This window comes from Brachypodium distachyon, chromosome 4 (genome assembly GCF_000005505.3).
Source record: "Brachypodium distachyon strain Bd21 chromosome 4, Brachypodium_distachyon_v3.0, whole genome shotgun sequence".
NCBI classification, from domain to species: domain Eukaryota; kingdom Viridiplantae; phylum Streptophyta; class Magnoliopsida; order Poales; family Poaceae; genus Brachypodium; species Brachypodium distachyon.
In genome coordinates, this window is record NC_016134.3 from 45,802,578 (window position 1) to 45,827,460 (window position 24,883).

Sequence of the window (24,883 nt, forward strand, 5' to 3'; positions counted from 1 at the left end):
TTGTTGCACAAAATATTTCATAAAAAAAATTATGTAAACCAGTCAAGGCTTTGGTAGATGCGATAGAACAGATACAAAAAGTGTGTAATGATCGATCTGTAAATTAAGAAAGGAATATTAAATCAAAATAACATCTGAATCCCCAGCATAAGTAATCACAAGAAGTAACAAACTCCCATGAGATTGTATGCTCAGAATATAAAAAATGGGAACGCGCGTATGCATAGAATATGACATGACCTCTAATAGCTAGTCAATTTAAACTCACCGAATCCACGCCAATTTCGCTGAGCCTAATATTTTCCAGTCTACGAGGTTCCACGCGAAGCTCCATCTGCTGAAAAAAGAAGAAGAATAAATGTGAACTCCAACTTGTATACTAGATATAAAAAGCATATATAGCTTATTATTAAAATTCAAACTTCACCTGATCTTGTGCCATTGGTATACCGGCTGTCAAACTCATCCATCTGCCGGCGCAAGCGTTCCTGAAGAAAACTACCCACGTCGCGCATTAGCTCTTTATCCATAACGACCGCCTGCTGCACCGGAGAAGGCTGTGCCAACAGCCAGCGCCGCAAGTCTTCTGTAGATGCGTGTGGCAGCGGCGCTGGCATAGTGACCACTGGCGGTGGATTAATAAAATGGTTCACAATCTGAGCCATCTGCGCACGATAGGGGCGCAATCGTGCCCCGAAATGACGATCCAATTCCCACATGATGTCCAAGGCTTCCTCACGAAAGACTTTCTGCCGTCTCTGCTGCTCAGCGGCCTCATATTCTTCATCTTGTTGTTGCTGCTCCTGAACCCTGACCTTGGAGAAGGACGCGGTGATCTTGGCCCTGGTCTCCGCGGCGATCTTGCCAAGCCGCTCCTTCTGCTCTTCGTAGACCTCGTCGATGTCGGAGAGGGCGGCCGTGAGGTGATCCTCGAGCTCCTCCTGGATCCTCTGCGAGTTCTTCCGGAGAGCGCCGATCTCGGCGAGGGCGGCCCTGTGCTGGTGCTCGCGGGCGCTGAGCTCGCGCACCACGGCGTCCATGTGGCCGGGGTTGTTGCTGAGGCGCGAGACGAGCTCGGCGGCGGACATGTTGCTGAGATCCATGGGAGAGCTGCTAGTTGGTGGGGGGAACGCGAGGAGTATCAGAGGCGGCGCAGCAGTGGGACGCGTCTGTCACCGGCTGCGAGGACGAAAGGGAAGGGAGGCGCGTGAACCGAGCAGAGAGTGTCTGAGACCTAGGTTTTGGGCAGCTGTCCGCGAGTCCGCTCTCGCTAGTCGGCTCCTAATTTGGTTTTTTGGGGCAAATGGCCCATGGACTTGCTAACTTATTCCTGGGCCACTGGTGAAAGAAAACTTATTCCTGGGCCAAACGAGTTGGTGCAGTCTGTGCGCTGGGCCACATCAGAAATCCTGTAACGGCAGCCCAAAAGCAAGAATACTAGTAAACCACGTAGGCCGAATAAGACAGACCCCGAGAGGGATAAAGTCGGCATTTTCAGTAGTTTCTGGCCTCCCCTAAAAAAAAGTAGTTTCTGGCCTTGCTTTGGGCGACAAAAACCTTGTACTCACTCAGTACACAAATAAGTGTATATGTGGAAATTTAAAAAAAGCGAAATGGAATAGAAAATGCATTGGAAAGATACCAACCACCATCTCTCATCTTTGTCAAGGTGGACGCGATACGGGCCAGGTTTTCCCTGGCCCGGCCTATCAAAAGTTCACAATCGACAAGGCGAGCCACGGCCTATCAAAAGTTCACAATCGACAAGGCGAGCCAGGCTCCACTTGAGGTGTCGTTGAGCCTAAAATGCAAGCTCGGCCCGAGATTTTGGTGAGCTCAACAAAGCTCACAAGCCCATGAGGCCATGATGAGCCTGAAGCACGGCATCGCGCCACTGTCATGTGGGTATGTTTTTTTTAAACAAAAAGCAACACGGTTGCGATTCATTAATTAAGCAAGGAGGATATACAAGAGTCTCAGTAGCCCCTAAACAAAGAAGTATATACAGAGATCAGCAAAGACCGGCAACAAAAGGAATTACTCGGGAGGTCTAACTCGGTGGAACCAGAACTGCTCAATCATGGGATAAGGCTAGCTCCCTTGTGCCCGGCGAATCGCCAGGCCGCAATCTCCTCAACGGCGAAGCTGATGATCGACGAGTTGGTGAAACGCTTTGCATTGAACGTCCTGTCATTTCTTTCCTTCCAAACCGTCCACCAGAAGAGCATGAAGAAGACGCCAAGCCGCTCCCTAGGCACAGACGAGGTAGCGCCATCTGCACAGATAGTCCAGTGCTCCACCATCGAACTGCCCCGGGGACCACACCATTCAGGCGGCAGGTTTCAGAGCCGCAACAGCTCATCATATAGGTTCGCCACGGACGGGCAACCGATGAACAGGTGCTGCGCATCCTCCGGCGAGCTTCTACAGAACTTGCAAACCGGATCATGGTCAATATCTTTGCGGGCAAGACGGTCAGCGGTGAGACAACGATTTTGAAGCGCCGTCCAAGCAAAGAAGCGAACTTTCAGGGGGATCCTCACCGGCCAAATTAGAGCAGCCATACTAGGGGTGGAACGGCCATGGAATTGCATACCATAAGTAGAGGAAGCAGTGTAGGTGCCGGACATATTGAATTTCCAGAGGATCATGTCTGTCTCATCCGACAGATGGACGTCTCAAACGAATCCAGAGGTCGACGAACTCAGCAAGAACCTTTGGGCCCGGCTCCCGCCTGATTGCGCGACCCAACGCTGCTCCACTAAGGCCTCCCTGACAGAAATCTTCTTGCAAGAGGAAAAAGCGTAGAGCTGCGAGAACTGACTTTTGAGAGTGCAGCTGTTAAGCCAAGGATCGTGCCAGAAAGAACATCTAGCCCCATTGCCAATCACAAATCTGGTCCCAGCATTGCTGAACATATTGAACCGCTCGGGACGTGGGTATGTTTTTGGGCCGACACGGAACGAAGGGGCATGATAGCCGCTGAACCATGAACGCGACTAGCGAAACACGTAATAGAGCACATGGCCTACTGCTGGAGGGGATCAGTGTCTTGTATGCTTTTGCTGTGGAGAAGACCGGTTACTTTGATTGGTGGAGAATGAGCTTTTAGTGATAGAATATTTAAACGAAAGTTGCAAATAAAAGAATAATTATTGCCTGACTTTCAACTCTACGTACAGAGATCATAACATAACATCAATAAAATATATAATTCATATTGTAGCTCTTCCACATTGGAAATTGAAGGAGAGTACCAAATCTTACATCCAACAAAATAAAGCATCTCTTTTACACAGAATATAATTAACCAGTCTTCAGAAAATAGAAGATGATCAATCTTGATCAAATGTTTGTACCAAAGAAGTCGGATCATTATTAAAGATTGCAATCACGATAAAAAGGTAAACCGAGGAACTGTAGCATCGCAAAAACAATATGTTTGATGTTCATCACCACAAGAAATTCTACCACCATGGTTGTCCACTTGTCCTGTAGTGAACAAAATGAAACAAGCATATATCGAGTTAGAAATTTGGATATATACAATCAAAATTAACCTTGCATGCATAGTATAGTCTCTCATGCAAATATAACAAAATATAATATTGCATTTCACATGCATAACCAAATGTTGTAGAAATAATGTTCTACTAAAAATGACAATATTAATATGTTTGTTAGATGAAAACTATTGCATAACCAAATGGTGTACAACTCATCAAAGATAGGAGAATCTGTTAGCCTTAATCTTGATTTTGTATCTACGTGATTATTTTTGTTTGCACGTAGCTAGTAGTACTACAATCCTCTCCGGTAGTGGCAGCCCCCGTTGAATGCTACAATTATTGTTGGTAGATCAAGTTACCCCATCCTACGATGTGGGTCGGCGCCAGTTGTTGAATATATCAATTCAGAGAGGATGAACAAAATATGACTAGGGAGGAAAGAAATATGCAAGCCATGGTCCATGGAAAACAAAAGGGATATAGGCCCCTTCTTTTCGGCTAACGTCCAGCAGCAGACTGGGGAAGTGCCTCTTCCACCCACGTCCACGACCACGGTTTTCAGAATTACCAAGATGGATGATCATATGGTGGACGAACGAGCTGGGCCGGCTCAGACCGAGCCCACGTCTTCTTCAGCCCGAGCTGAGCTTCCAAAAAAGGCTCATTCGGCCTTCGGGCCAAGCCAGGCTCGGTTCGGCTGCCTGGAAATACTGTATCATATCCTAACTCAAAATTGTAAAGCCCACATGCGACAACTCCACTAGCCCTTCTCTCCCTCTAAAAAAAGAGTCTTTCCCTCCCCATCTCCCTCGGTCCTCCACGCCGCTACCACGATGGCCGCGGCGCTCCGAGGATTAACCGTATGGACGCTGGTTGATCCGGATCCGGCGTCCACGACCAAGGCTTTCAGAATTAATTACCAAGATGGATCAGACTCTGAGCCATCATCGGATCATACTGGCACCAGCCTCTCTCAAAATACTCCGCGCCAAACCAAAATGTTTAAATCAAGCATATACATGTCACAAGAAGTAGCAAACTTGGTCAATTTATACTCACCGAATCCATGCCATTTCGCCGAGCCTAGTATTTCCCAGTTCCACGGGAAGCTTCACCTGATGAACAGAAAAGGTGAAAAGTTTCCTTCAACTTGTATAGATAACTGATTAAACATAGCCGAGTGCTCAACATAGCCTATTAGTAAAAATTAGAAAGTGTACCTCTTGTATCATTTGTAGCTGCAGCACTGGTCCCTTGATATGAAGTCCTTTCACCGCCAGTGATGTTGACCATGTTCCTACCTCTTATGTCACTTGACGACGCGGATGGATCGTTGGCTCTCAGTTGATGACTCCCTGATGCTCCACCAGCAGCGGCAGCTTCCATGAAATAAGTCGCTCTTAAAGATGTTCCAGTGATGGTGGGCACGTTCAAAGCGCACGATGAGCCAATTATTTCCTTTTTCACAATTCCATCTTGTTCATCCTTTGAATTATGTTCAGGTACTGGTGCCTGCTGCCCCGCACGTTGTTGGCGTCTGTAATCGGCTGCCACCATGGGAGAAGGTTGTGGTGACATCCAGCGCTGCAAGGCTTCTGGAGATGCATTTACTGGCACAAAGCGAAGAGCAGCAGCAGCCAGTGCCTGCGCACCGGAAGTGTCTCTTCCACGTCCTCGACCACGTCCACGTCCACGTCCGCGGCCACGTCGTCCACGGCCACGACCACTAGTTTTAGAAGCACGAGGCTGGTTCAGTATCTGAACCAAGGATGACTCGTACTCATTCCAGCGTCTCTCATAACTATCCGACTCCTTATCGAACTCGTCATCCTCCTCGTCCTGCTGCTGATGCTCATGCTGCCTGACGGCCTCATCTTCTTGCTCCATCATCTCGGAGTCATTATTAACTCGGCCATCCTGATCTTCTTATGTTCATAAGAAACAATGCTATGCCGGTTAGAGTGTCAAACAAATCGGGTCAAAAAGAGTGTCAAACAAAGATGTCGAAATGCATATATATGGTAAAACCTCAAATTGACAAGAAGAGGTACGGTCACTGCCGCACAATGCTGCTTTGCATGACCAATTTCCCATTTTCCCATTAGATTATACGCTTGAATCTCAAGGTGATATTTCAAATAGGAGCCACGCAATCATCAGAACTCATAAAACATACTCCCCCGACCGATCCATAATAACTGTCTCAGTTTTAGTACAACTTTGTAGTAAACCTGAGACACTTATTATGCATTGGAGAGAGAGAGTATTTAAGAAGTTAAGGTCAGAACCGGAACTCAGAGAACCTGAATGAACCGGAACCGATAATCTCGGTATCTTTTTTATGAGAGAAGATAATCTCGTTATCTAATTCGGTTCTAAACTTTGAAGAACCGAAATTAATTGAAGATAAAAAAAAAGCCTACATCCCTCCGTACCAGCCCACTGGCGGGCGTAGCAGCCCATAAAAAGAGCCTAGATGTCTAGCAGCAGCCCAGTACCTAGATTGTTAGATGCATGCTTTAGATGGTAATTCTTTAGTACTGCCTTTTAGTAGTAAGGAAGAAACAAAACGTGCTCTTTTTCAAATGAAAAGTAATAAATCCAATTGTACCTTTGGACCGTGGCATCGGTCTAGCAGGGTCGTGGATGACAAGACGACGACCTTGATGTTGAGGTAGACGACAAGACGGTGAGGTAGATGTGTCAAGGTCGATGAGATCTGAGGCGACTTACTCTAGGACGGCAAAGTAGACTTTGAGGTCGATGAGATCCGAGGCGGCTTACTCTGGGACAGCGAGATCCATGGCGTCCTACCCCGGGACAGCGAGATCCACAGCAAGGAGGTAGGGTGCTAGAGAGAGGGGTGAGTCGGGGCTGGGAAAGGGTGAGGAGGCCGGAGATAGTGAGGTGGCGATGAGGTGGGAGAGGGTAAGGCGGCGGCGATTGAGGTGGGAGAAGGGTGAGGCGATGGCAAGGTGGGGAGAGGGTGCGGCGGCGCCGTGGTGGAGAGAGGGATAGGGTTTCGGTTCACCAATTTATGGGGCACAGATGGCTTGGGTGAAGTTACAATTTTGCCTCTAGGCAATTCTCCACCGAGCGCCACAAGCGGTCCCGTGGTAGGATTATCTTATTATCTTTTTCCCTCTAGGACTATAGACTCCTTCGTAGGCAGTTTCGTCATACGAGACCGTCGCACACTGCTCACCCCGCCGTGCATCCTGTTGTGCCCTGCCTGGGGTCACCTGAGCTACCCCTTCGCTTCGTTCCACCGTGTGTTGCTTGCAATGCCATGTCACCTGGGTGGCTCGCTCAGGGTCACCCAGATAACTCCTTCGCTCCGTGCCGCGTCTCCCGAGTGGCTTTCCCAGGGTCGCCCAAATGAGTCCTTCACACTGCGCCGCTTGCCACACTGCATGACACGGGTGGCTCACCCGGATTCCTTCACGCTGCGCCGCCGCATGCCGCATGTCATGCCATGTCACCTTGGTGCCCCGCCCGGGGTCACACTTCTTCGCATCACACGCCGCTTGACGCATCGTGCCACCCTGGTGGCCTGCTTGGGGGCACCCGGGCAACTCCTTCATGCCGGGCAACTCCCAAACCAAGACACTATGCTTTTGGGGGCCCTTCATGCCAGAGTGGGTAATAAATACCATCTAGTTAATTAACTGGCTTACTGTGTCAAGTGATCCTATAGATCAAGGAGGTTTAGGTGTAGTAGATTCGGAAGTTATGAATATTTTCTTATTGAGTAAGTGGATCTGGAAAGTTGAAAATGAAGATGGTCTTTCGCAACAGCCAGTAGATCCTAAATTATTGTCGTTGTTTAAGTTTAAACGACGACCATAATTTAGGACATGATGAATAGTAAACATTGCACGAGAGAAATCTTGCCTCGATGCAGATCTTCTCAGCCATGCATGTAATGAATCCGTGAATCTGCTATATCTGCTCCAAAAAGAGAGTATAGTGTCATGACTCATGATATCCCTTGGCCGCGGACTTCCAGAACACGTAAAGTGCATGCTGTGCGGTGCGTGCAGGATTTTGGTTATCAGACAGTATTTTCGGTCCCTCGGGCCATCGTACTTTCTTAGTGATTGGGGGTGCTACTTCTCCTTATCACTTGTTCGGAGTACTGACAAATCCTATTCGTTTGATGAAGAACAATGGACGATCCTCGTTGATCTTGGAGTACCTGGAATAGATGGCATGCCTTTGTATGTGTCATCAAATTGCCTGCCTGTCCAAGTATGAAATGCGTGGTCACATTCCGCTGTGGCATTGAAGCTCCGTGTGATGTTGGTGCCAGAAAGAAGACAGTAGAACTGATGACCATGGTGTGTCATCAGATGACAAATATGACAATAACCATAACCAAGATATTTCTGCGGCTTCTGATACCTTAGCAGCGAAGGAAAGAAAGGCTACATATGGAAATCAACAACAAGATTGCTATGCAGTTCTTGGCTCAGGTACGGTGCTGGGCTGCTGGCCCTTGTTCAAGGCTAATTTGAAGGCTTTTCCAAGGATCGATGAAAGCCAAAGATGCTCTGCTGTCCCAGGTAAAACAATTGTGTAGTGAAAGAATTCTTTTTGCGGCAATGAAGCAGAATTTATAGACCAAGAATTAATTTTATGCGATTAAGCAGCTGAGAGAAGCTAGTCTTAATTTGAACAACATTGTTCCTATTGAATTGAGAACCACCGGTGGCGATTTCTTACGACGGTTTTGTTGCCAAACCTCCGTTCGCCGCTGGGTAAAGATCGTATAAACAACATTAATTCTACAATCAACATCCTGGCCGGTGGATATATAACTAGCTATGGACCCATGGTAAGACATGGAGTAAATGGAGAATATTGTGCTTTTAGAGTACTACAACCACAGGGTCATATAAAAACCTTGCGAGGTATACCCTGTCACTTCTACGAGCGAGGTTCAATTATTCCACTGAAAAATTGAGAGCAAGGAAGAACGATATTTTGGTAAGTTTGTCATATGTGAAGCAATTGATACCTTTGCTAGTAATTTTCTACGCACGGAACCATGGGCAAGAGAGGCATCAAGAATACTATTACCAAGAAAGTGAAGTGCTGTTGTGCCATTTTGTGAGCCTTGGCACTTCACAGGCCTGATGATTATGTATGGTCAGGTAGTTAGTGCGCTCCAAAATTTATGTAGCATGTGTGTTACGGACTCACTTGTACTCTAGAGAAGAACATACAAGAACACGGGAGTGAAGGTCGGAAGGAGATATGCCACCCACCGGGTGCGTCCGGTTTTCAGTTCATCAAGGCTTCCGTGTTAATTTGGTCAATCAACAACTCCCGATTACACAGCCCAAGGCTTAAATACATCTCAGCGAACACACACAGAAATCACACCGTCCAGTCTTCACATGTATACAAGTCATTGTCTTGAACAATTCTTTTTCTTTTGTGAAGTTGAACAAGTGTGTGTGACCGGTTGCAACCTTTTGTTCCTGGCCAAGCAAACCACTGTTTCTCCCGCCTCAAACACCCCCTCGCGCGCCGGCAGTACACTTTGCACCATGTAACAGTGCATATTGCATCCGCGTAGGCAGTGCACCGCGTGTCACCGGTGCCATCGCCGGTGCACCGTCAGGGTAGGCAGTGCATTCGTCGGAACGCCGCCTGTGCACTATGCACCGATGCGTCGCAAGCAATGAACTTCTAAATTGACGGCGAATCGAGAAGCTGCCGCGCTGCTCCTCGCCGCGAGTGGGCTGCCCGACGACGGACCCAGCCGAAGGGACCGCGGCGCACCGCCGTCCCTTGCGCACAGCCGGTGCACCGCCACGCCATCCCTCGCGTGCAGCTGGTGCGAGGACGCTCCTCATGCGCGCCGTCGGTGCGTTGCAATCCGCAGCCGCGGACTCCTAATGGTGCGAGCGGCCTATAAGAGAGCCGGTTGCAGATTATATATAACTAGCCAATAGCCTTATGGCGTAATTCAATTTTCCACAGTTCCGCTGATAAATTGATGCCAAGAAAGAACTGTAGTACGTTTGACGTAGCTGCTGAAGCAAGTAGTAGTAATACATTTCGCGCTAGTGATTTAATACGCATCGTGGGCACGAGAGGCATCGAGAATTCCAATGCTTCCAAGAAGAGTAAAGTTGGTGCTCTCTTCAATGGCCCGGTCTACGGCAGTCCTTAACCAGTTTCTACATCCAGCAGGATCGGAGTTCGTCGAGTTCCGGTGATCCTCCTAGCTAAGTAAATACCACGTTCCGTTTTTGTAACGTGTCTAATCCAATGAAGGGATCGGAGTCTGACCCTCGAAATAAAATTACCAAGGAGACGAAGCGATCGAACCCACAGACGGAACCAAAACTTGAAGAAGGGAGAAGCATAAAAAATCCGTAAGTTTATATAGTCTTATATCTCTATAGATCTTAGGGCATAAATTTCCCTAAATTTAAACCAAAGAGAACACTGTACAAGATGAGGTAAAGACTAACCGGCATCTGGCTGTACCAGATCTTTGCTTGGAGCTGGAGCAAAATCAGCAATTTTCCCCGACGGCCAGGGTCGCCGCATAGGGAGTTAGGCACACCAGCGACGAGACGAAGGAAACTGTGTCGATCGATCTGCTGTATGCTTTTGTGATAAGGCCATGGCCCATGTGCTCTTTTGTTCAGGTCAGGGCCCATACGGCCCATATATTCTTTTGTTTTAGAACAAATCCATATGAATATTTCTCCTGGCCAGCCGATCGACTTGGGCCTATATTTTAGCTTCTTTTTTTGGTTGAATTTAGCACTTAGGACTAAGGGGGGGGCGGGGGGTCCAAATTAATCCTGATCACCCCTAAAAAAAATTGGGTGTGGGTATTTCCATGTCGCCTGTTTTTTTAATAAATGAGTCTTAAATATCAATCGACTTTTCAGAACCGTTAGATTAAGATTTGAGAGTCATCCACATTCTCTTATCTTCCACTTGCTATCTTGAATTGAGATCCGATGGCTAACATGTTGATTGATCTCTAGCTAAAAACAAGCAACTTCTTAATAGCAAAACCGAAAAAATAATCTCTCATCGAACCCACACATATTCAGCGGAGAAAGCAATGGAAATTTTGTGAGCCTGGGCAATTCACAAGCCTAATGGCGTACTAATGTATATTTCATATATAAGCAGACGTATCCATGGCTTTCTTCTTAAATATAAAAATCGATGACATCATTGCTTGTCTCGGGGTCTCTTATTTGCCCTTCTTGATGGACTACTTTTTTTCTTGGACATTATTCTTTAATTTCAAAAATTGACATGACGGAATTGAACTTATTACTAGGAACTTCATAAATATAACTGGAATGGTTACAATCAACACAGATGCCCACATGTTACTACGAAGTGTTTATTTAATTAAGAAAATAGTGCACAATTGTTTTAGGAGAAAATGATGCCCATCGATCACAATTTCGCCCCCCACTCACCCGGGCCTTGACCCATGACTTATTCCCGTTTTAAGTTTAATTTTTTTCAGTTTATATCGAGTTTTACAATTATTGGCCCAATAATTTCTGAAGTTCTTGGATTATTACCATTTTTCATCCATTTCTATTTTACCGAGTCCTTTTGTATTTTGCCAAAATTTGATGATGTTATCACCGAGCTATTTTTGTCCTGGACACTATCTATGCCTTGTCTGTTCAAGCGGTTTACTCATGGTAACATTAATTTGAGAATCACCTTCCTGAATGGCCTATATAACTAGCTACTGCATGGTAACATGGAAATGGAGTAACATGGAATGGAGTATATAAATTGCACTGAGCGCTACTTCCTCCGTTCCATAAAGATTGACACAACTTTGGACTAAAGCCAGTTCAAAACCATGACAATCTTTATGAAACGGAGGGAGTATATATATAGGGTCATATAAAAATCTAGCGAGGTATATATCCTATCACTACGTGATTCAGTTTTCCACTTATAAATTCAGACCAAGAAATAGCAATATATATGTTCGCGGTAGGTGAAAAACTCTTGTTATTTCTATACAACCAATACACCATGGTCCATGGGCACGAGAGGTATCGGGAATACTACTACCAGGATGGGAAAGAACAGCTGCGCAACGTACCGAACCACTCTATGAGCGAGGCTCGTAGCCACACACGAGGATCGGATTCAATGTTCTTCTCAATTTGTCATGTTACCCACACGTGATGCAGCAAGTCTAGTCGCTACTCGAAATCTCTGTCTCCGGCTTACCCGGCAAGGTACACATGGTATATATTCAGGCGGGGAGTATAGCTAGCTAGCTGTTGTTGTGCTAGGTAAAACAGCCATGCGACGCGAGAGAGAATGTTGTTGTCCTAGCTAGGTAATCAGGTCGAATTTCTAGACCAAGAAAGGCTCAAAGCATAATATAATTAAAGATATATATGTACGCCGTCAGAATTCCTTTTATGATAATTTAATATTTGAACTACTCCCTCCGTATAACAAAGGATGTCTCAAGTTTAACCAAATTTAAATGCATCTATATATTAAGTCATGTCTAGATACATTCAAATTTTGACAAACTTGAGATATCTTTTGTTGGACGGAGGAAGTACGTATTATTCATGTGTAACCTTGAGTGACCATTATTGCTGACGGTTTTATCGGCAGACTCTGCATGGCTGGAGAAATGCAATGCTGGGTGATTAAACATTGCATAAACAATATATATATAAATTGTACGAGCCAATCAACTTCCTCGGAGGCGTGTTATGTACCCAGCCATGCATGGTAGGACATGGAGTAAATGGAATTTAGTAATTGGACTTGTAGGTGTTATAGGGTCAAATAAAAACATACTGAGGCCTCCTTTTTGAAAAAGAAAACATAAGTACTACAGTACCTCTATTCCAAAATATACGGTGTGTATCACCAAGAAAGAACGGTATGTTTGACGTAGCCGATGAAGCAAGTAATACATTTCGTTCTAGTGATTTCCTATGCATGGTCTTCGTGGGCAGGAGAGGCATCCAGAATATTCTCAGAATACTAATAATCCTAAGAAGACCGAAAACGGATCGTGCTGCTCTCTTCAATGGCCCCATCTATGGCAGTCCTTAAGCAGTTCCTATATCCAGCAGGAGTTCGTCGTTTTCCGATCGATGATCCTCCTACCGTTCTTGTTCTACCCTTTTTTTAATGGAAGATGTGTCTCTGTTTGCTAGCTAAGCAAAAACCACATTCCGTTCATAACAAAATTACCAAGAAGACGAAGCAATCAAACCAGCTCATCTTTAGTAGAGAAAGCCATCACAATTTAGTGATCCTGAGCAATTCACAAGCCTAATGGTGATCGGTGGATTAATTCCGGCTTCAATGTTTTCTCTAGTGTGTATTAATGTTTTATTTTAGTCATGCATGGACTAAAACTTAACCAAAAAGGAGAAGAAAACAAAACTAGCAGTAATAAGTGAGCGTCTACTGCTAGTTTCGTTTTACAGAACAACCAGTTCAGTTCACTCTGATTCGGCATTTTGTTAATTTGTGCACATTTTGGACACATCGAGATTTTTTTTTTAGAATAGCCTATAACTTTATTCAAACTCTATAATCGTTACAGGTACTTTGGACACATCGAGATGATTAGCACATTTCTTTCAAGGCCGGTCCAGAGATTTCGGCCCACCTGAGCTTCCCATCCGACAAGATCCGGCCCAGTTCATATCGATCGCTTCCGTCCGCAGCTCCCGCTACCGATCCCGCTCGTCCATAGGCCAGCCGGACAAGCCCACTGTTGCATTTCCTACGGTCCAGCCGTCCCCGCGGCCATGTATAATTAGCCATCTGTCAACTCATCTGTTTATCACGCGGTATATATCTGACTTGGGGTCGCTGAAGGTAGCTTCACCGCCGCTGAAGGTGGAAGGCCAGCAATCTGTCGGTGGATACCGCCACCGGTAGGGATGGCGAAGATGAATTCTGATGGTGCTGTGACAAAATCGGCAAGCAAAGGAGCGGCAGGTGTGGTCTGTCGGAATGAGCATGGTCAATTTCTGGGCGCTTCGGCGGTCGTTCTTGATGGACAAGTTGATCCGCCCACATTAGAAGCCATTGCATGCAGAGAAGCACTTTCCCCTAGCAGCCCACCTCAACATCCAATGGATTAAAGTGGCCTCGGATTGTCAGGCTGTGGTGAACGATATCAATGAGGGTTTGCAGAAGGGCGCGTATGGTATGGTCATTGCAGATATCTCTGATCTACAAAAGAATTTCCAAGCTTGTAGTTTTAGCTTTGAGAGGCGCGAAGCTAAAGGCGAGGCTCATCGTCTTGCGAAGATGACCAGCTCTCTAGATGCCGAACAATGTTTGGCTCTCTACTCCTCCCGAAAATATTTGTATTCCTCTAAACTTCATAAGTTAATAAAGGTCGGGCGAGTTTTCTCAAAAAAAAAAACTAGCCATGGTATTGCGCTAAAAAAAAACTAGCCATGGTATTGCGCTAAAAAAAACTAGCCATGGTATTGCGCTAAAAAAAACTAGCCATGGTATGACATGGAGTAGATGACTACATCGTACATTTGTACTAAAGTGTACGTATGGACATGGGCGGACCCAGAAAATAAATTGAGAGGAGGCAAATGGTGCAAAATGTGTGAAGTGCTTCTAGAGATGACTACATCGTACATTTCTATGGGCTGAGTGGGGCATGCTTCCTATATACTGTATGTGCCAAATATAAATGGGTCAAGAAAAAATCAAGTGGGGGCAGCTGCCCCACGGCTCTCCACGTGGGTCTGTCCATGCGTATGGGGTGACATAAAACCTATCATAATGTCTATATATATACTCTGTCACTATGTTTTAAAAAAAAAAACGGAGGATGAAAACCCAGAGCCCTGCATCAAAATTCGGACCAAGAAAGAGTTATATATGTTCGTCTCTCTGAAGCATACGACAGACTTAGTGCGCCAAAAGAAAAAGAAAAAGAAAAGGCATACCAAAGATTTTGGTGCTTGTAGTACGTGATTTACTATATGCACGTAATACATCACTGTGCGCATGAGAGGTGTCAGGAATACTAATAGCGGGCCGGCGCGCGGCATTGTATGCCAGCCACAGTCGGGGCGGTACGCAGCACAATGCGTAGTGTGGCATGCATTTGGAGAAGATCAGCGCACGCCAGCACGGGACTTGCCGCGCGGTTGTTCCTGACTCACCTGCTGGAGAAGGACCTTGTCTTCCTTTGCCCAGATGAAAGCTCGACGCCGTTTGTTTGTGACCTGAATAAATTGGTTCGCTCGGTGTGAAGCTACAGAATTTTGTGAGTCTGCCGTGCCAGGTGGCTCAACACGAAGATCGGATCCAACCGGTCTTCTCAATTGATCATGCGGTGCTCACATGCTGGCTGCTGCAGAAATCTATCAATCTCAGTTTTTAGAGTGTCAGGAGGCCAACATCCCATTACTGATAATGAAATCAGAGTACAAGGTTTAATAGGTAAAGGTTCGGCAAAAGAAAACTGCTACAGGAAGCAGGCATCGTACATAAAAAGAGTCATAAGGGCCAAAATAGCCCTGCTCAACATCAAAATGCTTGGTTGTGGTACACAAAAGCTCAAAGCTTACAAGAAGGTCAACGTTTGCCTTCTTTTTTTCCTGCTCCCAATCTGAATGCTGCGGCAGGTCTGAAACTGCAAATAGGAGGGGTGTAATTAGAAATTCAGCATTCAAGCATAAATTTATTCTACTTGTGGGTAAACAACAGTTAAGAAAGTGAGATGACAAATACACCAACCACAAGTCCACAACTCAATATGTCCATGCATCCTTTTCTATCTTCATCAATATGAAAAGACAGTGCATTGCCAACGTAAGAGGGTACGTGCTTCCTCTCAGCATTCTCTGATGCTGCCACTACATACAAAATCGAAACGAAATGATCTTCAAGAAAGAAAGAACATAACTCGACAACTTTCTAATATATCATGTTGATGCACAGGGAAAAGAACACTGCATAAATGCAGATGGCAAAAGATATTCTCGCACTCTAAATCTCTAATGTTTTCATTATCTATTCGGTAAACACCATGTAAATCCTGCGAAACATGGAAAATGCATCACAAATCAAGAGGACATCAAATGAAATAACTTTATAGACAAAAGTACAAGAATGGTGGGTGAGGTGAACTCCCATGCTTGACGCGTTGTGCCACCCTGACACTATGCTTTTGGGGTGTCTGGTGGGTGAGGCTAGCCCCCTTCATACCAGAGGGGGTAACTAGTGTACTGTGCGGGTAGAGACGTACAAAGTATATATCTATAAAGGTCATTATAATTTTAGAATGAGCCTTAAATTTGAGTCGACGTTTCAGAACCGTTGGATTAAGATATGAGGGTCATCCTCATTGTCTCATCTTCCACTTGCTATATATCGTAGGATTAGGATCCGATGGCTAACATCGACTGGTTTCTAACTAAAAGCAGGTGACTCATCAATAGGCAAACCGACATATATATATAACTAGCCAACAACCATATGACATTGTACCACATAGGAAGTTAAACAAGAACCTAGCTAGCAAGCGAGGTATATATCGATCCTGTCACTACATACGTGGTTCAACTTTCCAGTGATAAATTGATACTACCAAGCAAGAACGGTACGTTTGACGCAGCTGATGAAGCAAGTAATACATTTCCTATGCATGCTCGTGGGCACGAGAGGCGTCAAGAATGCTCTCGGAAAACTAATACTCCCAAGAAGACGGATGGTGATGCTCTCTTCAATGGCCTCATCTACGGCAGTCCTTAACCAGCTTCTTTATCCAGCAGGAGTTCGTCGTGTTCCGATGATCTTCCTGCCCTTCTGGTTCTGCTCTCTTTTTCTTTTTTACAGAGAGAAAGCCAAGAAGACGAAGCGCAATCAAACCAGCGCATCGTTAGCAGAGAAAGCCATGAAAATTTTGTGTGCCAGGGCAATTCACAAGCTTAGTGGTGATGGATGGATTAACGCAGGCTTCAATGTTTCTCTAGTGTGTACTAATGTTTTACTTTAGTCATCACGGACTAAAACTTAACCAAACAAAGACAAAGGAGAACAAAACAAAATTAGCAGTAATTAGTGAGCGTCTACTGCTAGTTTCGTTTCATAGAACAACCAGTTCAGTTCACTCTGAGTCGTGCACAAGTTTGGATACATCGAGATGATTAGCACATTTCTTTCAAGGCCGGTCCTGAGATTTCGGGCCCCCAGGCGAAACTTAAACCTGAGCCCTTAAAATAAATAAAAACAACCGTTTCAACCTGCTACACGAAACTCTAATTTCGTCTGCTTCATGTGAGCGATGTTTTGGCACTGATGAAGACCGCGATGCCTGCAAGACTGCATGTTCTACTCGTACTAATCCGATGTTTTTTTTTCTTTTTTTTGAGAATTACCGATGCGATTGGTTCGATCGCGTCCGTCGCGCAGCTCCCGCTACCAATCCGGCTCGTCCATGGGCCAGGCGGCCAAGCCCACTATTGCAGTTCCCACGGTTCAGCCGTCCAGGCCCACGAGTACATACACATGCATGTATACCTCGCCACCTGGGGGCCCTCTGTTTCCATGGGCCATGGGCGGCCGCCTGGGCCTCATTGCTTTCTGGCTCATTCCTATTAGTAATTGCTTCCCTTCGCTAAAAAAAAAGTAATTGCTTCCCTCTCAAAAAAAAATTAGTAATTGCTTCTAGTTCTTTATTTTTCCATCTCCTGTATGCAAGTACCGACATATCTCTGCCTTTTTTTTTTCTTAAATGTATCGAATACATGACACCATGCCTGTCTCAGGGTCTCTCATTTGCCCATCCTTGATCGACTACTTTTTTTTGACAGCTCCTTGATCGTTTATTTCCTTTGACAGTATTCTTTCTAAAATTGACAACAATTTAGCAGCGGAGGGAAGGAAGCCTTTGAAACATCATAAATTACAGATTTGAGCGCCACTGGGTGCCGATTTTGCGGACGGTTTTGCTAGCAAACCTCTTGGGGTCACACGTACAATGTGAAAGCAATGCGCCGGGTGAACATTGTATAAACAACATTAATTCGAGAATCACCTTCCTGCAGGCGGTCCCCTGTATATACTCCGTATATAACTAGCCATGGCAGGACATTAGATGAATATATGGTACATTTGTACTAGAGTGCTACCATGGACATTAGATGAATATATGGTAGTGACATAAAACCTAGCATAGTGTCTATATATATATCCTGTCACTACTTGATTCGTTTTCCACTGATAAATTGGGACCAGGCTAGAAAGAACAGTAATGCTACACCTACGGACGCAACGGGTTACGGAAACTTTACACGCTGACGGGTCTTCAGACGTGGCGCCTCACTCCTGCCTCTGTCTCATCCTGCCATCTCTCCCGATCCCCTGTTCCCCTCCTTGTCTGGTCTTACCGCTCAGCTTCCTCCCCCACGGCGACCATCTCGGTTCCCCGGCGAGCCCCCTCAATCCTTCCCCGTCGAGCCACTTTTCCCCAGATCGAGCGCATGGGAGCGAGGCTACTGGCGGTGGCATCTAGCGGAGCTATGGGAAGATTTTGATTTTGGGGTGGTGAGATTCAGCGGCGAAGGGCAAAAGGAGCAGTGGCTGAGCCGCTAAGGCCGCGCCGTCGCCACGGCAGCCCGGTGGTTACCGGCAGCGGCGGGGAAGGAGGTTGGCGGCCGGGTTAGAAGCAAGGACACCTCCCCCCCGGCTCGGCCTCTTCCTCTTAGCTCCCAGCTGATTGAGGAGGAGCTTAGTTGCTCTGTTGTGCCTGCTATATGAACACGACGGAGGTAATTCAGCAATCACTCTAGCTTAGCTGCTTCCCTCTCGTTCCACCACCATATCGATGTGTCTGCATTAGCACTGTTCTCATTATAATGCTAATCTTTGGCTGGGCTGGATACATACATGTTCACTAGCATAACTAATCAGTGAAATAGAGCTTGATCTGAAATCCACGAGAACATGTTAATTTTCTAATCTTCTTCGTGATCTGAAACAAATAGATGGATGGTCTCCTCTCAGATGAAGGTATCCTGGTGTGTAGAAGATAATGTCAACTAAACAATAAAGCCTAGGAGATACTCATAGTTATTATACATTACAGTTGCCAGATGCAAAAAAAAGACTACATCCAAAATCATTAAATAACACAACTAATGTTTATTTCTGATCCATCCTATCTTTGTGCCCTCCAATTCCATCAAAAGTTAATTGTGGTTCTCATCCCACGGAACGGAGGCGGCGCCCTGGTCAATCTGAACGGAATGGCAGGAGAGTTGCCTAATTAGCGGAACTGCCTTTTATTTAGTTTTTTCGTTTTTCTTTACTTCAACGCCACGTAGTACTTTTTTCCTACTCAGCCCGTAACATTCCGTAAGTTGCCTGTACGTGTAGCATTACTGTAGAAAGAATTATATGTTGGTCGTTCTGTAAAGCATATGACAGATTTGGTGCTTGCAGTAATTTTCCATGCTTCTAACTTATCACTGTGGGCATGAGAGGTGTCAGGAATACTAATACCGGGGCGTGAATACTTTGATTCGCGCCATGGTGAAGAGCTACAGAATTCTTTGAGTCCGCCGTGCCACGTGGCTCAACACGAAGATCATCCTTCTGTTCTTCTCAATTGATCATGCGGTGCTCACATGCTAGCTGTAGAAATCTGTCAACGAAGCAACATCTCTGTCTTTCCCTTACCTTGCCGCTTCATACGCGACGAAGCAATGCAACGGGAAGCCTAATCTTCAACATGTCCCAAGAAGAAACCCCCGTAGTCGAGGCCGAGAGGCCGGAGCCGGCGCACATAGACGGCCGAGAGGCCGCAGCGACGGCGCTGCTCATCAGACGGCCACGCGGGTACTGGCCCGCCGCGGCCTGGAGAGAACGGCCACCACCAGACTGTGGAGCCAGCGCCCGCCCACCGGAGCTAGAAGATTCGCCATCGCCGGAGAGAGGAGCCTTGCCGGGCCTGCCGCCTACACTCGACATAACCACGTCGCAAAAAGAACGAGACAGAGAATTTTGGGATACCTGGAAATCACGGCGTCTTTCCCAGTTATGGGCGAACAATTCACGAAGGTTGGCACGAAATCGTGGGCGGATACGATCAGAGTCCGACGCGGGCCCGCATGGCGCAGATGGCCCAGCGCCAGGCGCGTCCAACATCGCACCAGAACCCGACTGAACCAGAAACGGAACCGAGACAAGCGCCTCCCGATCCGAGGAATCCGGCGGAATTGACGCCGGCCGCATCAGAGACTGCGAGACCGCTCGAGCCCGCGAGGGCGACGCACGGACCGCTGCGACCTTCCCTCCAGCGACCTGCAAAAAATCGCCCAAGCGGCAGAGGACCACGCCATGGCCGGAGCCAGGCACGATCACCGGCCAAACGGACCGGAGGACGACGTGGACGGACGATGAGCCGGTCGCGAGCGCCCACGCGAACCGGAGGAGGCACCGACGGGGGCGCCGGCCGTACCGGGACGGCATCCGAAGGCTCCTCGTCGGAGTCCGAACGTTCCCAGTACCGCGACTCCCGCGTCGGGAAGCCCACAAAGCTCCAGAAATCATCATGGAGTTCCTCGTCTGAGAGAACCTTCCGACCACCCGCAAGCTCCGCCTCCGACACGGTCGCCACCTCCTCCGCATCAAAACCAGCGGCGAGCACCAGGACCACATCAGAGCCGCCGCCGGCGTCCGTCCCCAGCGAGTCCCCGTCCTGCTCAAGCCCATCCGTGAGGCATGCAAACCGAGAGCCGTCGGGGGATGGCAACGCAGCAGCCGGAGCGAGAGTCAGTCGCCGGCGCCGCGGAAGCTGACGAGCAGCCGCGCAAGAAACGCCCGGCGAGTCGCCTCCTCCGCTAGCCGTTGCCATTCAAAGCCGGCGAGTCCCTTCTTTCTCGACGCTGCCGCCGCCTACCTTCGGTCTGGGCAGCTCTTCGGGAGGAGCCGGTTTCTCCTTCGGCACGGGAGCTGGACCGCGGGGCGTGCAAGGCCGGGCTACGTCCAGTTCGCAGGCGTTGCAGGGTCACCCTCCACCGCAGCCTTCGCCCCCGCAGCCGGCTCCTGTGGATGGTCGTCAAGGAGCTGTTGGGGTGCCAAGGAAAAGAAGAAGAAGATGGTCTGCTGGAGGTTTAAGTCTAAGGAGCATGTGACCAAAGATTGTCCAATTGATGTGTTTTGTCCAGTTTGTGATAAACATGTAAACATGATCATAACGAAGTCCGCTGCCCAATTTTGAAGATGCCCCGTCCCACCGCTCGGCTATGTGGCTATGGCGGTGATAAGATGGGTTTCTTTCAGATTCTCGAAGAAGCAATGGCTGGTAACGGGGTTGCTCCTGGCATACCGCCTACCGCCCTGGTTTCGGTTTCTGGGGGCACCATCTCAGCAGAGGTGCTTGAGGCGGAATTGCGCCGCATGATCCCTGCTCGGAGTTCCTGGACTTGGGAGGCAAGCCCCCACGGCAATAATGCCTTCGTGGTGGCTTTTCCCTCACAAGAGGAGCTTCAACGGGTGGCTAATTTGGAAATTCGGCTGAAGGCCCAGAAGGTCTCGTTGGAATTTAGTGAGTGAAATCCCGATGAGGTTCCCCCCGCTTTCCACTTGCACACGATCTAGGTTCATGTCAAAGGTGTTCCCCCATCCTTGAAACATTTTCTAGGGATGTGGGCGGTTGGTTCGGTCATTGGCGTTACAGAAGCCGTGGACATGCTTTGCTTTCGGAAGAGAGGGATAATCTGTATTCAGGTAACAGTATTGGACCCAACTCTCTTTCCGGTTGAGGTGGATGTCGCCGTGGCCAAGGTCAGGTATGTGCTTAAGTATTCGCGAGAACCAGATAATTTTCAGTTTGATCCTTCGGTTGCTCCCACTCCTATGGAGCATGATGACGAGTCAAACGATAAGTCTCACGAGCGGGATGACGAGGGTAAGGATTCTTAGAATAAGAGGGCAAAAAATGTTGTCTCGGATAAGTCGGCTTACAATAATGTTCAGATTTCACCTTCTCACATGCACTCGGCACGGTTTGTGGTTTCTCCCGGTGTGGAGGTGGACTTCTCAGATTGGGCCGTCACACCGCTTGCGCCGCGGCCTCGCTTCGCTGCCACGTCGAGCCCTTCGGGTTCTGGCGTCGCGGCTGTGCCGTGCTCGCTGGTCACGGCTGGTGTTTCTTCAGACGTGGTGTCCGCCCCTTTTTCATCCCCATCACGGGATGCTTCGAAGGTGGTGGCCGCTAGTTCTGCTTGTGCTAGTGAGGCACGTGCTATTGCTACTTCGGGTGGTGTGCCCATGCATGGTAGGGCTGGCCAAGACCTTGTTGCGGCTGCTGGTAGTGCAGTTGTGCATGCACCCGTCGCTGCTACTACGACACACAGCAGGGCAGCTGGCCCTGTGGCTTTTGCGGCTGCGCCTACCGCTAGAAGCCCCGCGGCTCAATATTCCGCGGCTGCACCAAGGGTACGTGGTGTTGCTCCTCCGTCGTCAGCCGCCGCTGTGTCACTTCCTCTGTTGGCTGCTGTGGCTGCGTCTTTGGGCTCTCCGCCGCAGTCCTCGCCGATGTTGCGGAGGAGTGAGCGTACCAACACACCGCTCCCATCCGGCGTGATTCCTGCGGACGAGGACACTCTTTCAAAGGCGATGCGTCTCGCAGCTTCGCGGAACCTCGACACTCCCCCTGGTACACCTTCGCTTTCTGTTTTATCTATCGCGTCACTTTCACCGTCTTTTATTTTCTCTACTGCTAGAAATATTGGTGTCTCTCTGGGTACTAATAGGCTTGAGGTAGATATTTCGGTTAAAGCTTTAAAACCTATGGAAATTGATAGATTAAAGTTGTGTCCTGGTTCTTCTAATTCCTCTCTGCCGAGTGGTGGTGATGAGGACTTGGAGATGGATGAGGATAAGGTTTATGATGCACAACTGCTCAAGCATGTTGTACAAGAGGTGTCGGATGTGGGTCTTGACGAGGAGGACTTAGGTGTTTATTTAAGCGACCTTAAGGCCTCTTCTCGTAAATCTAAGTCTAAGACTTCACGTTCAAAAAAACGACATGATAATAAAATGGGCAACAATCTAAAATCATCCCAAGTTGTTTCCTCATGAAAGACGTTTTCTGGAATAGCAGAGGTCTTGGTGACTTGGCTAAACATGGGTATATATATCGCTGAGATTGTTAGGGATCATGGTCTAGATTTTGTGGCCCCCTCGTCATGTTTTGACTCATTTTGCTGGTGGGTTAGACTTTGAGTGGCATTCTATTCCTCCTCGGGGCCGATTAGGAGGTATTTTACTTGGGGTGAATTCTGCGGTGTTTGAAGTTTTGGATATGTTTGGTGGTGATTTCTACGTGAAACTCCATCTTAAAACACTATCCGATGACTTCAAATGTAGTCTTATGGCGGTGTATGGTGCCGCTCAAAATGAGCTCAAAGCAGATTTCTTAAAACAATTAGTTAATGAGTGTCGAAGTAATCCTTTCCCTATGCTTATTGGTGGGGATTTCAATATTCTTCGATTTCAAAAAGATAAAAACAACTCCCGCTTTGACAACCGTTGGCCTTTCCTGTTCAACGCTGTTATTGACAGTCTGGACTTGAGGGAAATTGACCTATCAGGGCGTCAGTTTACATGGGCAAATAATCTTCAGAATCCTACTTTCGAGAAGCTGGATAGGGTCTTCTTGACTACTGAGTTGGAACAAAATTTTCCCCTTGTGTCAGTTCAGGCCCTTCCACGTCTTGATCGTCTATCCGACCACGCCCCTCTTCTTCTTGACTCCGGATTTGCCGCCTTCCATGCAAATCGTCACCCGTTCAAATTTGAGCTTGGATGGCTAACGCGTGAGGGCTTTGTGGAGCGAGTTACGGAGGTCTGGCACAGGCCCTGCAAGGGGAAAAATACCGCTCAACGTTTTAATGGCAGACTGGGAGCGGTTCGCCGTGACCTTCGAGGGTGGGCTGCCCACATTAGTGGTGTAAACAAGCGCAAGAAAGCTCGCTTGTCAGCTATCATCGATGAATTGGATAAGCTCACCGAGGTCAGAGGCCTTACCAATCAAGAGATTGACCTTAAATTTCAATCTAATGAGTCGGCAGCCCGCCTTCGACGTGAAGAGGAGATTAAGTGGTACCAACGATCCAAAGTTGAGTACCTACTTAAAGGTGATGATAATACTAAGTTTTTCCATTTGGTGGCCAATGGTCGGCATAGGAAAAAAATGTATTTTCAGCCTTCAGCACGAAGGGGATATTATCCAAGGTGCTGATCCTCTCAGAAACCATATCACTGAATATTATCGGCAATTATTTGGCCCGTCAGAACCAAGCTCTGTGTTAATGATTGACTCGAGATTGGATGACATTACTCAGGTCTCTAAGGCTGAAAATGAGTTCCTCACGGCCCCTTTTACGGAGAAGGAGGTCAGGGAAGCCATCCTCGGGACCGGACGGCTTTCCGGCGGAATTCTATCAGGTTTTTGGGGAGGTTATCAAGGATGATTTAATGGCTATGTTCCATGATTTTCATAATGGTACTCTTCCCATGTTTAGCTTCAACTTTGGCGAAATCACCCTTTTGCCCAAAGTTAAAGACGCTAATCGCATCCAACAGTATCGACCTATTTGCCTCTTGAATGTGATATTCAAAATATTCACGAAAGTTGCTAATAACCGTTTGAATAGTGTGGCGGATAAAATCGTTCGCCCGACTCAAACAACTTTTATGCAAGGTCATAATATTCTCGATGGGGTGGTGATTTTACATGAGACCATTCATGAGCTCCATCGAAAAAAATTAAGTGGCGTGATCTTTAAAATTGACTTTGAGAAAGCCTATGATAAAGTGAATTGGTCATTTCTTTTACAGACCCTACGGATGAAGGGGGGGGGGGAGTGTGGCTGTGAAGGTCAATGACGTCACTGGAAATTTTTTCCAAACTCGAAAAGGTCTGCGGCAAGGGGATCCTTTGTCCCCTATTCTCTTTAACATTGTGGTAGATATGCTTGCGATATTTATTGAGAGAGCACGCATTGAAGGCTTAATTGGTGGAGTGGTCCCTCATCTTGTTGATGGTGGTTTGTCTATTTTGCAATATGCAGATGACACGATCCTCTTCATGGACCATGACTTGGAGAAGGCTCGAAATCTGAAGCTAGTGCTTTGTATTTTCGAGCAGTTGTTGGGCCTAAAAATCAATTTTCCCAAGAGCGAACTCTTTTGCTTCGGCGAGGCTTTGGACTCTGCCCAGCAATACTCTGAGTTGTTCGGTTGCGCGATGGGTTCTTGGCCCATTTGTTACCTAGGCATCCTGATCCATTATCGGAAATTGCGAAATTCTGAATGGAACGGGGTGG

General features: G+C 47.2%; 1 long non-coding RNA gene across 1 annotated transcript; it reads right to left on the reverse strand.

Annotated features, from left to right (window-relative positions):
• Positions 1–3,230: 3,230 nt before the first annotated feature.
• LOC112268896 lies at positions 3,231–4,868 on the reverse strand. Its single transcript, XR_002960404.1, has 3 exons — positions 4,730–4,868; positions 4,569–4,624; positions 3,231–3,492 (listed from the first exon to the last, which is right to left on the reverse strand). It is a non-coding gene; the product is annotated as an uncharacterized LOC112268896 (long non-coding RNA).
• Between the last annotated feature and the right edge of the window lie 20,015 nt (positions 4,869–24,883).